Source organism: Callospermophilus lateralis, chromosome 3, assembly GCF_048772815.1.
Source record: "Callospermophilus lateralis isolate mCalLat2 chromosome 3, mCalLat2.hap1, whole genome shotgun sequence".
Lineage (NCBI taxonomy): Eukaryota > Metazoa > Chordata > Mammalia > Rodentia > Sciuridae > Callospermophilus > Callospermophilus lateralis.
Genome location: NC_135307.1, coordinates 65,887,863 through 65,909,184, shown reverse-complemented (window position 1 = coordinate 65,909,184; position 21,322 = coordinate 65,887,863). Strand labels below are relative to the sequence as shown.

General features: G+C 37.7%; 1 protein-coding gene across 3 annotated transcripts in view; it reads left to right on the top strand.

Moving 5' to 3' along the window:
• Positions 1-1,233: 1,233 nt before the first annotated feature.
• Fut8 (fucosyltransferase 8) overlaps positions 1,234-21,322 on the top strand; it is a 316,775-nt gene continuing 296,686 nt past the window's right edge. Inside the window, exon 1 of one of the 3 annotated variants that reach the window (XM_076848320.2) lies at positions 1,234-1,353. The gene's annotated coding sequence lies outside the window, so the exon portion shown is untranslated. Of the gene's footprint in view, positions 1,354-2,124; positions 2,597-21,322 lie in introns of those variants that run through there. The other 2 variants (XM_076848323.2, XM_076848321.2) reach the window with 2 other exon arrangements.

Below are 21,322 nucleotides of genomic sequence, written 5' to 3'. Positions count from 1 at the left end.
TAAGGCTAACATAAAGCTTTGAACTTGGAGATCTGAATGAACTACAGAACATAACCTATAATGATATTAAATCAACCAGAAATGTTTCTCTCTTAAAACAAAGTATGCCAGTTAAAATATTTTTTAGAATGCTGTCTTTAAACTAAACAGTAAATAACCACTCTACATCAGGCTTAACTAGGGAGGGGATGTAGTTGAGCGGTAGAACACATGTAGTATTAGCTTGTTTTAGGCCCTGGGTTCTGGGTTCAGTTTCCAGCGTGTGTGTGTGTGTGTGTGTGTGTGTGTGTGTGTGTGCGCGCGCGCGCGCGCGTGCCCATCAAGATTAAAATCTAGAGTACGACTGATACATTTTGCTTTTGACCCATGTAACCGGATGTAAGTCTAAAATTTGTTTATTTCTAACAACTAAAGAGTGTAACTCTTACAATTTTTTTTTGTATTTAGTCCAGGTGTCTCATGGACGAGCACCATCCATGCATTTCCATGCATTTAATAACTGGTTATTGAATGATTTTGTTAAATGATGACACCCAAACTCCCTGGGCTAAGAACATAATTCTGGCTTTGCCAGAAAATGGGGGGGGGGGGGCGCATGTACAAAGTCTCACCTTGGCTATGTGACTCAATTTTCCTCTCAGTTTTCTCTTACAGGGAAATAACCATAAAATGACTGCAAAGTACTTGGCCCCTTTTGAAATCTGAAAATAAACCAATGTCACAATGTCTAGAAAAGTCTCTGAAAGAAGAGCCTGAGCTGCTTGCGAGCAGAGATTTCCTTTTTTGAATCAACAGTGTCTTATTTGTATCTCTGAAACACAATTGTTGGTCTAGAAAAAAGTCTCGATACATAGTGAATTTATGAACGCTATTAGACAGATTGCATTCTTGGCAGGCCGCTGCTTCTTAAATCTTTCTGTGAGCCTTTCAAAACTTAGAATCTCAAAGGCGGCCGGTCTTTGCTCTACAGTGAATACCCACGGTATTTACTAAAAATAAATAAAAAATAAAAATAAAAAGGCAGGCCGAAAAGAATAATTCTTGGCCTCAGGGAACCATTTAGTCTTTCTAGCTAGCTTTGCCGGGGGTTTGGGTTCTGGGTCCCGAGGCTACGGGGAAGAGTTCAGGACGGGAAGCTCATTTTCCGCCCTCTGATTGGCCGGCTCGCACTCCACTCACGAGGCTGTCGGCTCTGATTGGGTCCTGCGACACCCCTCGGCCCGAGACTACTTTGTGTGCCGGGGCGGCGCGCTCAGGTCCTCCCGCTCAGCTCGCGGTCAGGACTGGCCGGAGGTAGCTTTACGGCCCACTGCTCTGCTTCGCGGGCGCCAGGAATTTTCCGAGTCCAAGCGGGTAGGAAGCATCCTAAGGAAAAGTCTCTCCCTCCCTCCCGGTGCTGTTCTCTTCCCCGTACTCAATAAACTTCCGCTTCAGAGGGCTGCTGTGGCCGCGGGTCGGGAGAGGCCCGTCCCGCTGTGGCCCTCGTAGGGGGTCTTTCTCTTTGCGCAAATGTGGACACATAGCTCCCACAAGACAAGGCTGCGCTGGGCTGCGTGGGAGCGGTGCCCTTGTGGGATCGCGCTGCGGGCTGCGGCCGAACGGCCGGACTGGGCTGCAGGGACTGAGTAGTAGCAGCAACAACAGCAGCAGCGACCACCCCTAAAAGTAGGAAGGAGCATGCTTCGAATCCCCATAGCGGCTCCACCTTCGGGCCGCAGGCCGCGGAAGTCGTCCCCCCGCCCCCCCCCATCCTTCAGGCGCTCTAAAGAAAACGGCGTTCCCTGAAGGTGGCTCTCCCTGGCAGAGCTGCGCTCGACTTGCGCCCCCTCTGCCTCCAGCCTTAAGGCGGTAGAGGGCGGCCTGCGCCTGTGTGCGAGCCGGACTCAGCGTCCGTGCGCAGCCCCTGCCTTGCTGGAACTCTGCCGTCCCGCTGTGGCCCGAGGCTCTTAGTGGCGGTGGATGCTGCAGCTACGCTTTCCACGGGCTCAGCGAGAAAGGGGGCGGGGAGGAGTTCTGGCACATGCCAGGGTCGCCGTAGGAGGCAGCGGCCAGCGCATGCGCGCCCTCTCCCAGAAGCCTGGAACGCTGAGGGGCGCGCGCCCCCATCCGCGCGTGCCCGCCCGCGCTGGCCGAGGCTTCCCCGCCTGCGCTTGTTGTCGGAGCCGCTCCGGCGCGTGCGCGCGTTATCTCGGGCCGACCCTAGTGGCCGGGTTCCCTGGGCTCCAGGCCCCCACCCCCCGCCCCCCGCCGCCCTCTCTCGGCCCCCAGCCAACCGGTCCCCTCCCTCTCCTCGCGGAATGGGGCCGGTGCTACTTGGGGTCGCGCGCCCGGGACCCGGCTCGCGCTCGGTCTCGCGCTGTCAGCTACTGCCCGGCTCGCGCCGCCTCGCGCTCTCCCTCAGTCAGTGGCGCCGGAGGCTCCGTTAAGCGGCGACCGTGGTTCCTGTTTCCGTTTCTTCCTCTCCCTTCGGTCGGGAGTAGCATCCTCCACCCAGCCACCCCTCCCACTCCCCCAGCGCTGGGCAGCTGCGGCTGAGGGCTGTGGCGGCGGCGGCGGCGGCGACGGGAAACGGCGGAGACCCTCGCTCCCGCCTCGGGTAAGGGGGCGTTAGGAGTCGGGCCCCGCGCGCCTCGGGTCTTGGGCTGGGCGAGCGCGGGATCTGTGGAGGCTGTGGGGCTGTCTCTTCTCTTCTCCGGGCGACCCCTGGGCCTGTTGCTGCAACTGCTGCTGCTTATCCAGCGGCTCCCGGAAAAGTGGGGAGGGAGACCCCGGGAGCTCTGGCGGGTGTCCTGGCGCGGCCCGGGAGGCACGGGCAAGGGGTGAGGGGTAACCACCGCCAAGCCGGGACGCTGCGCTGTGGCAGCCACCGCGTCGCGCATCCTTGCTTAGGGCAGGGGCCGAAGCGGAGAAGAGGAGAAGGGATGGGGGCGGGGGTGGGAGGTGTCCCTCAGCTTTCCATATCTCCAGACTGCACCTACCCTTTGGGCAGCGCTTGGTGCCTGTAGTCACCGACTGTGGGAAGGAGGATGCCTCTGTGTTATGGGGTTTCTGGGAGGGCTTCTCAGGCTGCAAATCATGGAGAAAACCCGCACAAAGATGCGCTGGAGGCAAGGGGCCGTTGCAGGGCAGTTAACGGCGTGACTGCCTTAGTGCCTCCTTTTGATGTGCAAATGTGTTGGCGGCTTTTGAGTGCCTAAACTTATTTGGAAAGGTTAAATGCGCTTATATTTATTAGTTCAAGGAGGTTTGTCCTGCAAGTGTGAGTAGGTTGTCGGATGCAGCACCTGTTCTCTTCATGTGGGAATTGCAATCTTCCGAGACGCAACATATTTAAGTTAAATGGCAATGTCAGGGTTAACGGGTTTACCTCTGATGAACATTTAACATTTTGGTGCATATTACCCTTTAGAATGAGGATACAAGCAGGGAGAAGTGGCGTGTTTTTCCTATCTGTGTTTAAATTAAGTTAACTCAAGAAGGTGGACCCAGGAAAGCTGGACTGCAGTAGATAACTCCAAATCTCAAGTCTTCTGTAAGAGTGCAATACAAATTTTTTATTAAGAGTTAAACTTGTCACAAGTAACTGACTTGACTTTGGCTTATCTCTATAGAAACTGTAAGTGGGTTTCATTATAGATTTTTTTTTCTTTTTATTTCTGGGGTTAAGTGAATTAAGTGCAAATTAATTTTTTTGATTAAATTGGAACATGTTTTATGCCCAGTTCTCTAAAAAAGGTGCACCATATAGAAAGTATTTTAGGGGAGAAATTATACACTGAAATGTGTAAGTTGTCTCTCTTCTTTAAACTTAAAACAACCTAAATCCCTAAGCCAATTGTAAGTTCCTGTTTGTTGCTATCCTTGTGAAGTATATTATAAAGTGTGTATAGAAAGTCTTAATTATAAATGTGTGTTAGTTATAAAATGCTATTTATAAATAACTATACAGTAGGAAGGACAGTGGAAAAACAAGCATTTGAAATTGTGATTTTATAGGCTTTAATATGTAAAAATGTAGGGAGTTAGATGAATAGCCTTGGAGGCATGAATTCTGTAAATTTATGAATTCTATAAATTGAGAATTCTGTTTGAATTGAGCAGAACAGCTGGTATGAAACTTGCATAGTTTGCAGAAAATATGCAAAAATGTGTCTTTGATCAAATAGTTAACATGAAGGGTGTCTTGTAGTTTACTAGGAGAATGATTCAAAATAGTTTTAATATGGTAATGTATAGATTGTATTTATAAGAATGTTTGTGAATTTATCTAAAAAGTCACTTTAAGTTGTTTTCCTGCAGAAACAATCATTCTGATTGCATTTTGGAATGTTTTATTACAAATTCTAACCAATTAATTTTTAAGGAATAGGAATATCCTTAAAAGTATGAATTTTGAAATTTGCTAATGGTTTGAAAAACTTGTGTTCATCGTTTGTGTTTTAAATGTAGTTGCATTAGTAGGTTGGTCTGGAGGGGGAGCTAGTGCCAAAGCAAAGTATTGCTTAATAGCTGTTTGAACTTTGAAAGCATATAAAACCATATTTTTTGACCAGGAGAAACATAAATTTTTAATTAAAAAAGTAGGAAAATTAATATGGGCATATATCTGCACTTAGTTATTTGTAAAGTTCATATGTTATGATTACAAAGTCATCATCTGAAATAATGAAAGGAAGTGTTTAAGTTTCTTGAATTTCTCATGTAAAGTATCTGAAAATATGTTCTAGTGTGTGATAGTCTTTTCTCAACCTTCTTGTGCAGCACATTGAAAGGGAATATGTGTTCTTGACCCTTTGTGCAATTGTGTGTTAATTTTTTTCTTTATAATATTTGTAGTCCTAAAAAATGTTTCAAGCAGAGTCTTGTATAGGTGGAGATATTAATTTTGTAGTAAGGTTGGTATTTTTCAAAAGTGGAAATACTTTAAAAAAGAAATGGAGGGCTGGGGTCATAGCATAGTGATGGAGTACTTGCCTAGCATGTGTGAGGCACTGGGTTTGATTCTCAGCACCATATATAAATAAAAAAAAAAAAAGGTCCATTGACAACTAAAAAAAAGAAAGAAAGAAAGAAATAAAGCAGTATCCCCGTGTTACTTCTTAACCTTTATAATTGTTGTCTTCTATAATATAATACAGGGGGTCTAGCTGATCTATTAAATTGAACTTGTATCTTTGATTTTTGTGGTCTGTGTCCCTTATTTAGATTTCTGAACTGTCATCAGTTAGATATGTTGTTTTATTTCTGATCATTCACATGTCTTTTAAATTTAAGCCTAGAAACTGATAATGATGTGTAGATTAAATCATTAGCATATTCACTTTTCTGAGGACAATCGTTGATTGTTATCTGTAAATTATGTAAAGAGAATCTCAATGATAAATAAAAAATAATTTTTAAAATTTATTTAATGGTTATTTTTGTTTTACTATAATCTGCAGTTAGTAAATATCTTGGTTTAATTAAATGATAAATGCACCTGTTTCATTTTATAACACATAAGTATAGAAGAAAGTGTGTCATTCCATTTTATGAACATAAAAGTAAATATTTTTTAAAAGTAAGTTTTTCTTTTCCTTTTGTATATGTGTGTGTGTGGGGGGGGGAGGGTACTGGGGATCGAACCAAGGCCCTCAAGGATGTTTGGCAAGTGCTTTACCTCTGAATTATACCCCCTGCCCTTTTAATTTTACTTTGAGATACGGTCTTGCTAAGTTGCCCAGGTTACCTCCATCTGTGATTCTCCTGCCTTAGTCTCCTAAATAGCTGGAATTATAGGTGAGTGCCAAAGCACTGGGCTGGACTAATTTTTAAAGAGCCTTAAAAATATCTTTGGGGCTGGAGATGTGGCTCAAGCAGTAACGCGCTCGCATGGCATGCACGGGGGCGCTGGGTTCGATCGTCAGCACCACATAAAAATAAAATAAAGATGTTGTGTCCACCGAAAATTTAAAAAATAAATATTAAAAAAATTCTCTCTCTCTTTTTTTTAAAAAATCTTACACAAAAGTATATTTTTTGGGTGTGTGTGTGCATTTAAAAAATGTGTTTGAATTGATTAATATCAAGTCTCAACCTTCTCTCTACATTCTCTCTTGCCTAAATTTCCCCTCCTCCAACTACCCTTTCTTAACTCACAGTTTTCTTTTTGGAATGATTTAAAATCAAACCAATAAAGTTAACCTTATCACTCAACTTGTGGAGGTTTTTCTTTCTTGACTAAATAACTTTATATGAATCTCTAAAATATTCTGAACATATAATTTATATAAACTTTATATGGTACTGCACATTTTTCTTTCAGTAAAAAAAGAGCAATGTCTATGATATTATGCCAAGGATGTCAATTACTTCTTGTACCACACTTCACAGAAAGCAGAACTATAGGGTTAATTTTATTTAAGGTTTCTTTTAAGAAGTCTTTATTTGATAAAACCTAGTATCCTACTCATATTACTATTTAAAAACATTTCTCTGTGATAGTTTTGGTCATAAAAAGATGAAGGGTGGATCTGGGGTTGTAGCTCAGTGGTAGAGTGCTTGCCTGGCATGGGTGAGGCACTGGGTTTGATCCTTAGCACCACATATAAATAAATAAAATAAAGATAATGTCTCCATTTACAACTAAAAACCAAGAATTGTACTGGTTGGTAGCCAGCCTTGTTGGAGATAAGGGAGTTCTCTTCATCTTCTTTTTTTTTTTTTTTTTAACTGTCCTTCCACTTTCTTCTATTTTTCACCCTTTCCTGGCAGTGGTAGGAAATATGAGAATTGACTTTGGGTTTTTCTTTTTTTCTTCTTTCTTTCTTAGGGATCAGAGGACATTTACAGGTAAAACATTAGTTCTTAATGTTATAATAGGTTTTTTTTTTTTATAATGAATTTGTTTACTTTTGAGATAATAGGTAAAAGATCAGAACATCATTTTTATACTTTGGTGATACTAGAGATTGAACCCAGGGCCTTGCACATGGTAGGCAAGTGCTCTCTACAGAGCTGTTATTTCCAGTCTTTTAAATTTTATTTTTGAGACAGGGTTTTGCTTGCTAGTTTCTTGCGCTAGTCTCTTAACTTGCGATCTTCTTCCATCAGTCTCGCCAGTATCTGGGATTACAGGTGTGTACACCATGCACTGCAAAGTTTTAATATTTTTTATTGAAAAATAAATTTGTAACTTTATATGAAAAGGGAGATGGGACTAGTGGTGTATGTAGCCTAGTGATTAGAGCACATGCTTAGAATATAGGAGACCATAGATTCAATCCCCAGCACCAAAAACAAACAAACAAACAAACAAACAAACAAAGGGGTTGTGGAAGATGGTTTATGATTAAGGGTCATGGATCAGTCACATACTTATTCTACCTAATGTTTAATATAATCCCCTCTTCCACTTTCCTGGAGTACATTCTCATGTCCCTTATTTTTATCTTCATCTATAGAGTTCCTGACTTCGAGGAATTGGTTTTTATAAAAACAAATTCTTCACCTGTTTTGTATGCCTCATTGCAATAATATCAAATACTATGTTCATTGAAGAGAGCTTTTAAAAAAATATTCTTAGCTGTAGATGGACACAATACTTTTTTAGTTTGTTTATTTAGCTTTTCTATGTGGTGCTGGGGATTGAACCCAGTGCCTCATGCATGCTGGGCAAGTGCTCTACCACTGAGCCACAACCCCAGCCCAAAAAAAACTCTTTTTTTTTTTTGTATCAGGGATTGAACCCAGGGGTGCTCTGCCATTGAGCTTCATCCTCAGCCCTTTTTATTGTTTATTTTGAGATGAGGTCTCCTGCTAGGTTGCCTAGGCTGGCCTTGGTTTTGTGATCCTCAGCCTCCTGAGTAGCTGGGATTTTAGGAGTGTGCCCAGCTAAGAGAACTCTTAAACTCTTAAACTTAAGGGAGTACTCTAAGTGGGTTTAAGCCAGCTATTGTGAAAAGTTTGCATGGAGTAAATGTATTTGATAATTAGAGCCCTAATTGTTTGATTCAGTTTTTCCAACATGTGGAGTTGTACTTGTACCTAAAGGAGAGATATATTTAGTAGAGATTCTGTTACAGTTTTTGTGCTTTGAGTTCTTTGAATAACTATTCAGTTATCAAACGTCAAAAAATTAATAATTTTGAGAAAACCTATTCAAAGTTAGAGCTAAGTCAGGGTAAACATTTTGCTTTCTTTTTCATAAGTTTTAGATTTTTCTCTTTTAGAAAATTTAGTGAAACTCTAGGGTTTAGGAAGGAGGTAATTGAAATTCTTGGCCAAAAGGCTCTTCTTTATGCTTAGTAAATTGAGCCTCAGCAGTGTAGGAATGGATGTTTAGTGAGTAATCCTGATTGCCTCCTCTGACGTAATTAGAGACAATTAGGCCTTCATTAACTAAAACTCTTTTTTTCCCCCCCTAAGGTTCAAATATTAAAAGTATCAGCTTGATAAATAGTGGTGTATATAGCCTAGGGATTAGAGTTTGTCAGTTATGCTAGGATGAGAGATAATAGTTGCCCTTAAAAGAGATTCTATTAGTGCTTAAATTATAATAGCACAGGATGTAATGAAAATGAAATCACCAAAGAAGTTTGTTTGGAACAGTTTTGTGAGACCAGATAAGAGTAACAGAATATATCCTCTATTCTGTAACTGTCTGCAAAGACTTGGAGCAATACAGATAGTTCCTAAAATAAAATAATGATAAATAAGTGTTTTAATAGGAATTATGTACAAATTTCCTCTGTATGTTTGTACAGTTTTTTTTTTTAAGATAGAATTTTTTAATATTCTTTTTTAGTTTTTCAGTGGACACAACATCTTTGTTTGTATGTGGTGCTGAGGATCGAACCTGGGCCGCACGCATGCCAGACGAGTGCACTACCACTTGAGCCACATCCCCAGCCCTATACAGTTCTTAATACTTTGTTTCCATTGCAGATGTAAGGCTGGAAAATAAGGTACCTAACTTTTGGAAATTCTAAAGGGAAAAGGATCTGAAGTTTGGAAGAATGCTGCTTTCTTTATGTTTTAGTGATATAGTACTTTTTATAGTTTCCTGAGAGCTGTAAGATCATGAAGCTAAAATCAGAATTCCTTATTTGTTTAAGTGAAATTTTGTTTTCTTACTACTTTTACTAAGGTATAATTGGTAAATAAAATTATATAAATTTAAGGAGTGCAATTTTATTACTATATGTATACATTATGAAATGGTTACTACAATTAGTAATTATTACAGTGATTACTAGTCAAGCTAATTAACAGTCAAGCTAATTAACATGTTAATTAGCTCACACAGTTAACCATTATATGTGTGTACTAAGAACATTTAAGATCTCCTCTTTTAGCAAATTTCAAGTATTCATGACAGTATTAGTAACTATAGTCAGCCCGATATACATTAGATCTCCAGAATTTATTTATCCTGTATAAAACAGCTTGCACTGAAATTTTTGTACCCTTTAATCAGCATCTTCCCATTTTCCCCTGTCCCTAGTAACCACCATTCTATTTTCTGCTTCTATGAGTTTGACTTTTTAAAATTTCACATAGAAGTGAGATCATATAGAATTTGTCTTTCTGTGCCTTGCTTATTTCACTAAATATAGTGTTCTCTGGTTTCATCCCAATGACAGTGTAGGGGAGGCAAAACTTTTCCTTTATCCTTTCAGGTTTTTCCCCCTAATCTGGGCCTGAGAATTAAATTAACATAAGATAGATCAACAAGAGAAAAGAATACAAATTTATTTAATACAAGTTTTATATGACCCAGAAGCCTTCATAAAGAAATGAAAACCTAAAGAGTTGAATGCTTACATACTCAGTAGAACAGTGGCTTGTGTCTCAGTGACTTGGGAAGTTGAGTATCATGAGTTTGAGTCCAGCCTCAGCAACTTAGTGAGACTCTGTCTCAAAATAAAAAGGGCTGGGAATGTAGTTCAGTGGTAAAGTGCCCTTGGGTTCAGTCCGGAGTATCCTCCTGTTCTCCCCAAAAAAGTAGCTTGTAAAAAAGCAACCAAATTATATGAGGAGACTTAAATGATAAGAAATATTTTAATAAGGTTTGTACAGAATTCTCTCCATTTCAGCCTCTTCTCCTCAGTAAGAATGTTGATTCCGTTTAATATCAGGAGGGTATCTTTCATGTGGAAATTTCATCTCCTGCTTTTAAGATATGGAAGTTTAGAATGATTCTCAAAATTTAACTCAAAATTATCAATATGCCAGAATGGCCTGTTATTTACTTTTTCAACAGGATTTCTTCCTTTTTTAAGGCTGGATAAGATTCCACTTTACATATGCTTACACATACATTTGACCCCCTGCAGCCCTGAATCTGACAGATTGATAGAGCCTGGGATGTAACTCAGGTAGAGCACTTGCCTAGTATGTACAGAACCCTGGGTTTGCTCCCCATTACTGCCATGAACAAACAAAACAGAAACAAAAAATCCCCACCAAAAATATTCAAGAGACTGAAGATTGTAAATATTTGGGGGGGGGGGACAACAACAAGAAAACCTTGCATCCATCCCGAAAATGTATAGACTCTTTCTTGTTGTTATGATACAACAAGTATGGTATAACAGCTATTTATTTAGCATTTGCATTGTGTTAAGCATTATAAATGATCTAGAGTCATCCAAAGTATACGGTAGGAAAAAAAGTATATGGTAGGATTGCATGGGTTATATGCAAATACTTTGCCCCTTTTATATAAGGTAATAAGGTATCTGTGCTTTTAGTTATTTGTAGGGGTAGTTATTTGTATATATTCTAGAACCAGTCCCTCACAGGTACTGAGGGGCCATACTATATTTTCTTTACTCATTGATGGACACACCTAGGTTGATTTCATATTTTATCTATTGTAAATAATACTTCAAAGAGCATGGTGGTAAAAGATCTCTGACATACTGATTTCATTTTCTTTGAAGGTATACCCAGAAGTGGGATTATTGGAGCATATGATAGATCTGTGTTTTATTTTGGAAGAATCTGCATAGTGTTTTTTTATAATGATTGTACCAGTTACCACCAATAGTGATAAAAGGGTTTTCTTTTGTGTACTTTCTTGTCAACACTTGCTGTCCTTTGTCTTTATGTGAGTAGTCACTACCAGGTGTAAAATGATATCTCATTGTGATTTTTTTTTGTTCTAATTAGTTATACATGACAGTAGAATGTACTTTAACACATCATACATAAATGGAGTATAACTTCTCATTCTTCTGTTTGTATATGATGTAGAATCACATTGGTTGTATAGCCATATATGCCATAGGGTAATAATGTCCAATTAATTTTACTATCCTTCCTCCTACCATACCTGCTCCCCTCCCTTCACTTCCCTCTCCCTAATCCAAAATAACTCTATCCTTCCCTAGCCCTGCTCCCATTATTTTGAATTAGCATCTACATTATCAGAGAAAACATTTCACCTTTGGTTTTTTGGGATTGGCTTATTTCACTTAGCATGATATTCTCCAGTTCCATACATTTACCTCAAATGCCATAATTTCATTCTTCTTTTTTTTTTAAAATATTTTTTTAGTTGTAGATGGACACAATACTTTTATTTATTTATTTAATTATTTTTATGTGGTGCTGAGGAATGAACCCAGTGCCTCACACATGTGAGGCAAGCGCTCTGCCACTGAGCCATAACCCCAGCCCACTTTCATTCTTATTTAAGGATGAATAATATTCCATTGTGTATATATACACCACTGTTTCTTTATCCATTCATCTGTTGAAGGACACCTAGCTTGGTTCCATAGTTTAGCTGTTGTGAGTTGAGCTGCTATAAACATTAATGTGGCTGCATCAATGTAGTATGCTGATTTTAAGTCCTTTGGATATAAACTGAGGAGTAGGGTAGCTGGGTCAAATGGTGGTTCCATTAGAAATTTTCTGAGGAATCTCCATACTGCTTTCCATAGTGGTTACACCAATTTGCAGTTCCACCAGCAATGTATCATTGTGGGAATTTTGGTACCAGGGATTGAACTCAGGGGCACTCAACCACTGAGCCACATCCTGGGCCCTATTTTGTATTTTACTTATTTGTATTTTATTCAGGGTCTCACTGAGTTGCTTAACGCCTCACTGTTGACAAGGCTGGCCCCAGATCTTCCTGGCTCATTGTGATTTCGATTTACATTTCTATTGTTATTATCAATGATGAGCATTTAGTCATATACTTGTTGGCTGTCTGTCAGTCTCTCTGTCTGTCTATCTTATATTGTTTGGTGGTGCTGATGATCAAACCCAAGGCCTCATGCATGTTTAGACACGCACTCTACCAATGAGCCACATCCCCAGCTCTACATGTGTTCTTTTGAAAAATGTTTATTTAGGGCCTTTGCCTGCTTTTTAATTGGGTTATTTGTATTCTTGATATTGAGTTGTTTAAGTTCTTTAATTACTGAGTTCCTTCATAGTAATTTATTTATTTATTTGTGAACAAAGAAAATTACATTTGTTTGGGGTTAATTAGGATTACAGTCTGGGAAAACAGAGTCAAGCAATCTTGAAAATGTATTCTCCCTTCTCAGTAATTTAAAAAAAGAAGTTTGTTGAAGTGTAATTTATATACCATAAAATTCACAGCTCAAGTTTTAGTAAATTTATACAGTTGTGCAACAATGGTCCCACTCTGGTTTTAGAACACTTTTATCTTCCAAAAATCTCCCTCTTGCCCATTTGTAGTCAATCCCTGCTCCTATCTCCAGCTCTAGGCATCCACTGATGTCCTTTTTTGTCTCTATAGTTTTGCTATTTCTAGAAATTTGACATTAATGGATTATGTAGTTTTTTTGTTCCTGCCTCATTTCATTTAGCATATATCTGTTTAATAATCTGAATGAATGGATAAAGTAGAAAGTCTTTAAACTTAGAATCCGGAGACTTGAATACTAGTGTCAGCTCTGCCACCAAACAAATGAACTTGTGCAAGCCACTTATCCCCTTTGGGCCTGTGTTTTTTGTCCATAAAATGAATTATTTTCTTATATTCCATTTTTCACAGCTAAGTGGACCTTTTCCTAGAATGTACTTTAACTCTTTCCTTTAAGTATTTGTTCTTTTTTCCTCCTTCTGAATCCCAAAATGAGGCTTATGTCTACAATGGTCTTAATGTTTACATCCTCCCATATTGAAATCTAATGGTATTAAGAGGTGGAGACTTTGGAAGGTGATTAGGTCAGTGGGTGTGGGGCGGCAGAGCCCTCAGGGAAGGACACGTTTGAGGCAACTTGTTCCCTTCTGACATGTGAGGTACTATGGTAACATCTATGAAGCAGAGTGAACCCTCACCAGATACTGATGGAGCCTTGATCTTGGTCTTTGTGTCATCCAGAATTGTGAGCAGTACATTTCTATTGTTTATAAATTATTCAGTCTAAGGTATTTGGTTATATCATTCTGAACAGATTAAGATATGGTCTAATAGACATTCAGCAATGAACAAATTTGGGATTGTCTGTAAGCATCCAAATGGGATTAAACATTTTGTTGGGTGTTTCTTAATTTATGTGTACAACTCAGAGTTAATCAAATGCTTAGTTAATAAAGATTTTTGAAGAAAATAAAGTCATAGTTGACTAATTCTCTGAGTTGGAGCTATAAAAGTGTTTTAAACTTGTTATGAAGGTGAGAGAAAAATTATTCTTCTTAGTTATTTTTTGTTTTGGTGGCAGAATGAGGGGCAGAGCAACTTTAGATTAAGTTTGTGCCAAACTGGCCTCAAGGCAGTCATGTGGGATTATACTGTTTTTCAGAGAGCAGTAGGAAATGGATGGAAAGATTGTCCTAGAGGTGAAGCTGATAGGTAACAAGCTAGGACAGCTGGGCACAGTGGCGCATGCCTGTAACTCAGCGGCTCTAGAGGCTGAGGCAGGAGGATTGTGAGGTCAGAGTCAGCCTCAGCAACGGCGAGGTGTTAAGCAACTCAGTGAGACCCTGAATAAAATACAAATAAATAAAATACAGAATAGGGTGGGGGATGTGGCTCACTGGTCCAGTGCCCCTGAGTTCAATCCCTGGTAACCCCTCAAAACAACAACAACAATAACAAAACAACCACCACCAAAACCCCAAAACAACTACAATAACAAAACCCAAGCTAGGACAGAAATACTAATATAAGGGCTTAAAAAAAATAGGGTATGTGTGTATTTGTACATGGGTGTATAAAAGGACTAAAGACCTCACGGAATAGACCGATATCAGGTATATGCCAAAGGGGTAATGTCCACTTTCAGTACAGAATTAAAAAGAAAGGCACTGATTACAGCTAGCTAAATTTAAAGATCAGAATATTGTCACTACTCAAATATTCAAATAATCTGACTCTTAGACAGCTTCAAGTTTTTTGTATTACCTATAATAGTGGGAAGTATGGCTATAAAATGATTGAAATCTATTTTTATCCCGTATTTTAGAATGTGTGAGTGGTATGCCACAGAGAAGATACTATGGAGAGGGGAATAATCTATAAATATATTTTAATGATGGTATCATTACAGCAGCATAAGAAAATTTTTTTCATGTTTTATAGTCACATTTTCTGTTCAAAAGTAGTATTTCTATTATAGGTAAACCTCTTTATGATAACCAGAACTATCCCCATATCAAACCTATATTTAATGTATAAAGATTTGTCACTTTTGACAATATTGTAAAAATTGTGTTAAGAATTTAAAGCAATTCCAAAAGTTGAATCCCAGAGCTTTTAATGTAATGGCAGCATTCTAGTAGTAAGTGTAGAGCTTTTTATGGCAAAAATATTCTTTTGAATACATGATATGCCATACTTATTTTAACACATATAAAGTACCTAAAATCAAATTGTGTAATTGGAAAGATTCCAATGTGAATATAAGAAACTTCTTTCTAAAACTTCTAAGCCTTCAAAATATTAAAGACCACCATCAATTATATTTTCTCAGGAAATTTTTATTTTTAGTCATAATAATAAATGGGCAACTGTCAGGTGAGAGAACTATTTCTAGGATTAAAATTCCTCTTCTTTATATAGTTCTTTCAAATACTTGTTAAGAAAATTGATATTAAGGATTTCTTGATACTATCTTCATATTTATGCAGAAAATCAGAGCAAGTCTAGAACCACATTAAAGCAACAAGAATGATTTTATCTAAAACCTTTGTTAAAGAATAAATGGGATAATGTACAACAGAAGACACAGACCATCATTACCTTAGATGAGATACAGAGGCTGGCTTCAAAAGAATAAGTCAAAAGAATAAGAGAATTTGTGCTGCTCTACTAATTAAGTAAAAATGAAATGAACAATTGATGAAAAAATATGTTCTAATGTACTTGCTTGTGTTGGTTGGCAGTTCTTTTTCACTTCCTATAAAGGCCATTTCAGAACCCTTTTTAGTACCTGATTCTAATATACTGCTCTTGGATTTTGTGGGTTGTTCCACTTAATCCATATGAGTAGATTAAGGAGATTAAGACCATCCAGTAGGAACTACTTAATTTTTGCTTTTTCTCTTTCTTTAATTTGTGTTAATTTCTCTTTCCTATATGGTACCAATGATGTGTCCTTTTTACCTCAGGACTACCTATTTTATTTATTTCACCTGCTACAATGTGTAGCTCCATTAATTATTTCTTCAATCCTTTTTATCTCACTCATCTTTAACAATATCTTTAATGGCCTAAACGAAGCCTTTCTTATTCTTTCTTCCCCCTTTTTATCCACCTTCTCACTTTTTAAAAAATTGATTTAAAAAAAATAAATGACAGTGGAATGTTACAATTCTTATTACACATACACAGCACAATTTTTCAGATCTCTGGCTGTATGTAAAGTATGTTGACACCAATTCATGTCTTCTTACATGTACTTTGGATAATGATGTCTATCATATTCCACCATACTTGCTAATCCCCTGCCCCCTCCCACCTCCTCCCTTTTAATTTTTTCTTTTGTATTGTCCAGCAACCCATGGGGGATGGTGGTAGAGAGTATGTCTGTTTTGTCAATTTCGTTATCTTCTTTTTCACAACTATTCTCTCTGTTGTTACCAGTGACTTTCTGAATCCCCAAATGGGAACTTTTGTAGTCTTCCTGCTTCGAATTTGACACTGTGAGCCCCTTGTCTTCCTCTATTCTGCTTAAAACTTTGTAGTCCTCCTGGCTTTCCTATAGATCCTGGTTGCTTCTTTTTTTCATGTACAGGCTCAACTTGTTTCTCAGGTATTTGCCTTATACTTGTTTCTCTAGCCCTTTTGCCTTGCAATGGTAACTGTTCCTTTGGCTTTAGTAAGAACTTACAGATAATTCCTCTACCATAATTTCTGGAATTTAAGTTTTCTCCTGGAGATTGCCACTTGATCGTCATGCCTCTAAATGCAACATGCCCCAATTTGAACTTTCTTTCTTTTAAAATGCACTTGTTCTTTTGAATTTTCCTTTCTCTATTATTGGCTTATCCTTCCTATTATCTAAACTTGAATTAGTCATTGAATCCTTGTCAGATCTATTTAGTTGTTAAATTATGTATTTTTTTTACTACAGTGTTTGTCTATTTCATCTGTTCTTTTTATTTCATTTGCTACTCTAACAGTTCAGGTTCTTATCATCCCTAACATATGAATTAATAATTATAATTTGGAAATTGTTATGAAAGAAGAAGAGCAGGTAAAGGCACGTCTATTAGGGTGTGATGAGTGGGGATGGTTGTATTGAAAGGAGGTAACATTTAAGCTTAGCATAAAGAATAAATGAGGGCATTCTGGGCAGACAAACTGAGGAAAGCCTTTTTATAAATGTATTATATGTTGTCAGCTTATGAATTTTTTGCCTTAATCCTACTGCAAGTATGTATTTTTCCTTTTGGCGTATGTTATTGCCTTCTTCAGGTATTTAATATCAGTGAATAAGCATATAAAGCAGAGCAACACCTAGTAATGTGTATCTTTCTTTTTTTGGTACTGGAGATTGAACCCAGGGATGCTTAACTACTGAGCCACATCTCCAGCACCCCCTGCTTCCCTTCCTCTTTAATTTTTTAAAAAACTTGTAGTTATTTTAAAACAGGGTCTTGCTAAGTTGCTTAGGGCCTAAGTTGCTGAGACTGGCTTTGAACTTGCTATCATCCTGCCTCAGCCTCCCAAGTTTCTGGGATTACAGGTATGTGCCATCAGGCCAGACTCAGTAACATATGTTTTTATTACCTAGCTTTATTACCTAGTTAATCAATGGTAACATATAGGGTAGGGAAAAATGAGCACTCCTGCATTGAAGATTTGAAACCTGACTAAAATTTGCATTGAAAGCTATCTTGAAGATTCCTGACTATTTGGAATGTAAATAAATGGGCAGCTGATATCAGTCTGTAGATTTGTGGTTTTATTTTTTTTTATTTCTACCTCTTCACATGTGTGATTATAGGGTTGGGTAATATATTTATATTAATAGCCACTAATTCTGAAAATAAACTAACTGAAAGCTGCACCAAGTAAAGAGATAACTTACTATTTTTGCTTCCTTAGATAAAAAAATAAGAAGCATTAAAATAACAATTCAGAAATAGCTTAGATATAAAGATGATTTATTGACTGTGCAAGTAGGAAGAATAGTGGTAGTCTAGGAATTTAGATTATGCCTTCAGAGTACTGTATTTCCTGCCTTCATTTCTCTCTGTTGGTCTCATATATAGATAGAAAAGAGAAGCAGGGAAAGGAAAAGGATTTTGCATTTTTTTGGTGCTGAGCTATATCCCCAGCCCAAGCATTTTGCATTTTATCTACACCGAGGCAGCTATGTTGTCTCCAGACATTTCTATATTTAATAGTCAAAACTCTTTCTTTTCTTTCTCCCCCCGCAATTTAATATATTTTCTTTATTTGTCCATGCTTTTTTTTTTAAAAAAAATTATTTTAAAGCTTATGTACAGTAAAATTCAATTTTGTGATGTGTAGTTCTGCAGGTTTTGGCAAATACACCGTCTTAATCAAAACAGTTTCTGCTATTGACTTTTTAGTTAGCCTTTCCCCATACCTTCAACTCCCTGTTATACTGCTCCCAGGGCCATTTTGCTTTTTCAGATTATCAGGTGAATGGCATTATAGTCATATAAACATTTGGATCGGCCTCTTTTACTTAGAAAATGCATTTGAGGTTCATTCATGTTGTGGGTATCAATCCTTTGTTCCTTTTCATGCTGAGTAGTAATCCATAGTGTACCATGGTTTATTCATCTGTTGAAAGACATTTGCATATTTCTGTTTTGGGATAGTTTTGACTAAAGCTGCTATAAGCATTCATGTAAGGTTTTTGTGTGATTATAAGTTTTCATTTTACTTGAATAAATACCTAGGAATAGGGTTGCTGGATCATATGGTAAACATGTTTAATTTTGCAAGAAACTGCCAAATTGTTTTCCAAAGTGGCTCTACTATTTTTAAATTCCCACCAACAGTGTATGATAGTTCTAGTTCCTCCATATCCTTGCTAGTACTTGGTATAACCAGTTTTTTTTTTTTAAATTTTTTATCTCTTATAATAGGTATAGTTGTATATCATTCACATTTTCTGAATGATCAATGAAATTAATTGAGTGTATTTTTATGTGCTTCAGAATACCCTTCTTTAATAATTTGAGAGTGCTTATCTTCTTTTTTGAATATTTTTTTAAACAATAGTAAATGACTTCGACAAGGCTTTGTTTATTTTTCAAAAACAATTAATTAAAAAAATTTTTTTCAGCAACGTGTTTGATACCAGTTGTCTCTGGATGCTATAGGGGTATAGCTTAAGAAACAATTTACTTAGTTAGTTGAATATTTATTTATATAGTACTAGGTATTGAACCCAGGGGTGCTGTATCACTGAGTTATATTCCTGCCCCTTTTTATTTTTTGAAATAGGTCTTGCTAAGTTGCTGAGTCTAGCCTTGAACTTGCAGTCCTCCTGCCTCAAAACTTCCAAGTTTCTGGGAATACAGGTGTGCACTACTGCGCCCAGCAAGAAGCAACTTTTATTTTGAGCAGGGAGAACGACAAAGTGTTTTACTGCTGCTATATCACACAACTCCAAGGGCCCACCATTCATATTGGGAAAAAAAAAAGTTTCTAGGGATTGTGCAATGCAGTAGTCCTGACTGTATATATATATATGTTTGCATTCATTTTCTAGGATTATTGATAATTAAACTCCTTGGGAAAGTACTGTACTATCCAATGATGCATTTAACAAGTATTTTTTCATTTAAAATTAAATTTTGTTGAGGAGCTGGTTCTAAAGAAATACTCTATAGGATCAGACTTGGGAGAAAGAGAGGCCTATTTCAGATATTCCCTTTTAATTATTTTACCATGAGTGACTTTAGGCATCTCATGTAGCTGCTTTGAGCCATTTCTTTATCAGAAAAACAGGGTTGATAATATCTCCTATTTATAGATGAGGTAGAAATAATAATGCATGTAAAATACCTGATACAGAGTAGACCTCTTTAAGTTGCAGCTGCTTTCACTTCTATTTCTTGCCACTACTTAGTGCTGATTAAACAAAAGTTCAGCATATTAAACAAAAGTTTAGGTTTCCAGAAAGGCAGAGAACATATAATTTGAAAGAAAATTAAAACATTTACTATTTAAATTTCAAAAGCTTATTGAAATAGTAATCATGATAGTTATAATAAATCTTAGTTGTTATTTTGAATTTAATAGGGAGGAAGCTGGGGATTTGGCTCAGTGGTAGAGCATGTGTGAGGCTCTGGGTTCAAACTTTAGCACTGCAAAAAATAAAAAAGATTATAAGCAGAAAGGGTAATACTATTATATTTTCTGACTTTGGAACCTCTGAAGATCTTAATCTGGTTTTAGTACTACCACTAGGACTGTCTCCATATCATGCTTGTGTTAAAGAAAGACTATGAAATATATAACCTGATGTTTAGGGTCTTAAAAATGCAATTTACTTGCTTGAGATCAAGGTACTTGCATGAACACTAGTTTGAATCATTAGGTCTGCCCAGTAAAGTGAGAATATTTTAGGTCCTAGGGTTTTATAAGATTTTATAAGATTTTTTTAAACTTTATAATCTTCATGATGATTATTCTTGTTATTATCATAGTGATTATAGTAAAATCCTTGAAATAGGAAGGAGAACTGTGGAGAGTAGATTTGCTTTATGGGTGCAGGGAGAGAGGTTTTTCCAAACAATGGAATAGGTCTTAAGAGGAATTTAGACTGAGATTCTGAATATGTGAAATAATTTAAAAGTGTTTACTGTAGAATTAGACACACTGTGTGTATAGCCCATCTACTTGGGATTGGCTTACTTCACTTAGCATGATTCTAAGATTAGACTATTCTCTTTTTTTTTTTGACACAATACCTTTATTTAATTTATTTATTTTTATGTGATCTGAGGATTGAAATCAGGGCCTCACATGTACTAGGTGAGTTCTCTACCACTGAGCCACAAGCCCAGCCCTGGACTATTCTTAATGTATTGGGGGGGCTGAGGTGGGAGGATTGTTTGAGTTTATGAGTTTTATTATGGGCAACATAATAAGACTCCATCTCAAAAACTGAAAAGAAAAGTCTTAACTGTAGAAGTGTTTATGTCATAATAATGGTTTTGTTTCCTTGTTTGGTTTTTTAACTACCTACCATGGTGTTTTCTGTGTATTAGATCCGTTGGTTTTTATACCTTTGTATAGTCAAGGTGTTTTATAACTTCCAGCCAAATTAGTCTTTTTTTTCCCCTCTCATATGTACTTTTGTAATAATATGGACAAAAAGTAAGAAATATAATTAAAGGTTATCTTTTTCCATTGCAAGTAAGTGATACATTAAGAATAGTCCAGGGCTGGAGGTGTGGCTCAGCAGTAGAGTACTCGCCTGGCATGTGTGGGGTTCTGGGTTCAGTTCTTATCACATAAAAATAAATAAATAAATAAAGTCATTATGTCCCAATCCAGCCTTAAAATATCATGCTAAGTGAAGTAAGCCAATCTCAAAGAACCAAAGGCTGAATGTGCTCTCTGATAAGTGGATACTGATCCATCATGGGAGATGGGGGCATGGGAAAAATGGAGGAACTTTGATTGGGCAAAGGGAAGGGAGAGGAGTGGGTATGATGGAGGGAAGATGGTGGAATGAGATGGACATCATTACCCTAGGTACATGTATGACTGACTGCACATATGGTGGGATGCTACATTGTGTACAACTAGAGAAATGAAAAATTGAGCTGCAGTTATGTACAATGAATCAAATGCATTCTGCTGTCATCTCCACCTAATTAGAATAAATAAATAAATTAAAAAAAAAGAATAGTTCAGCCT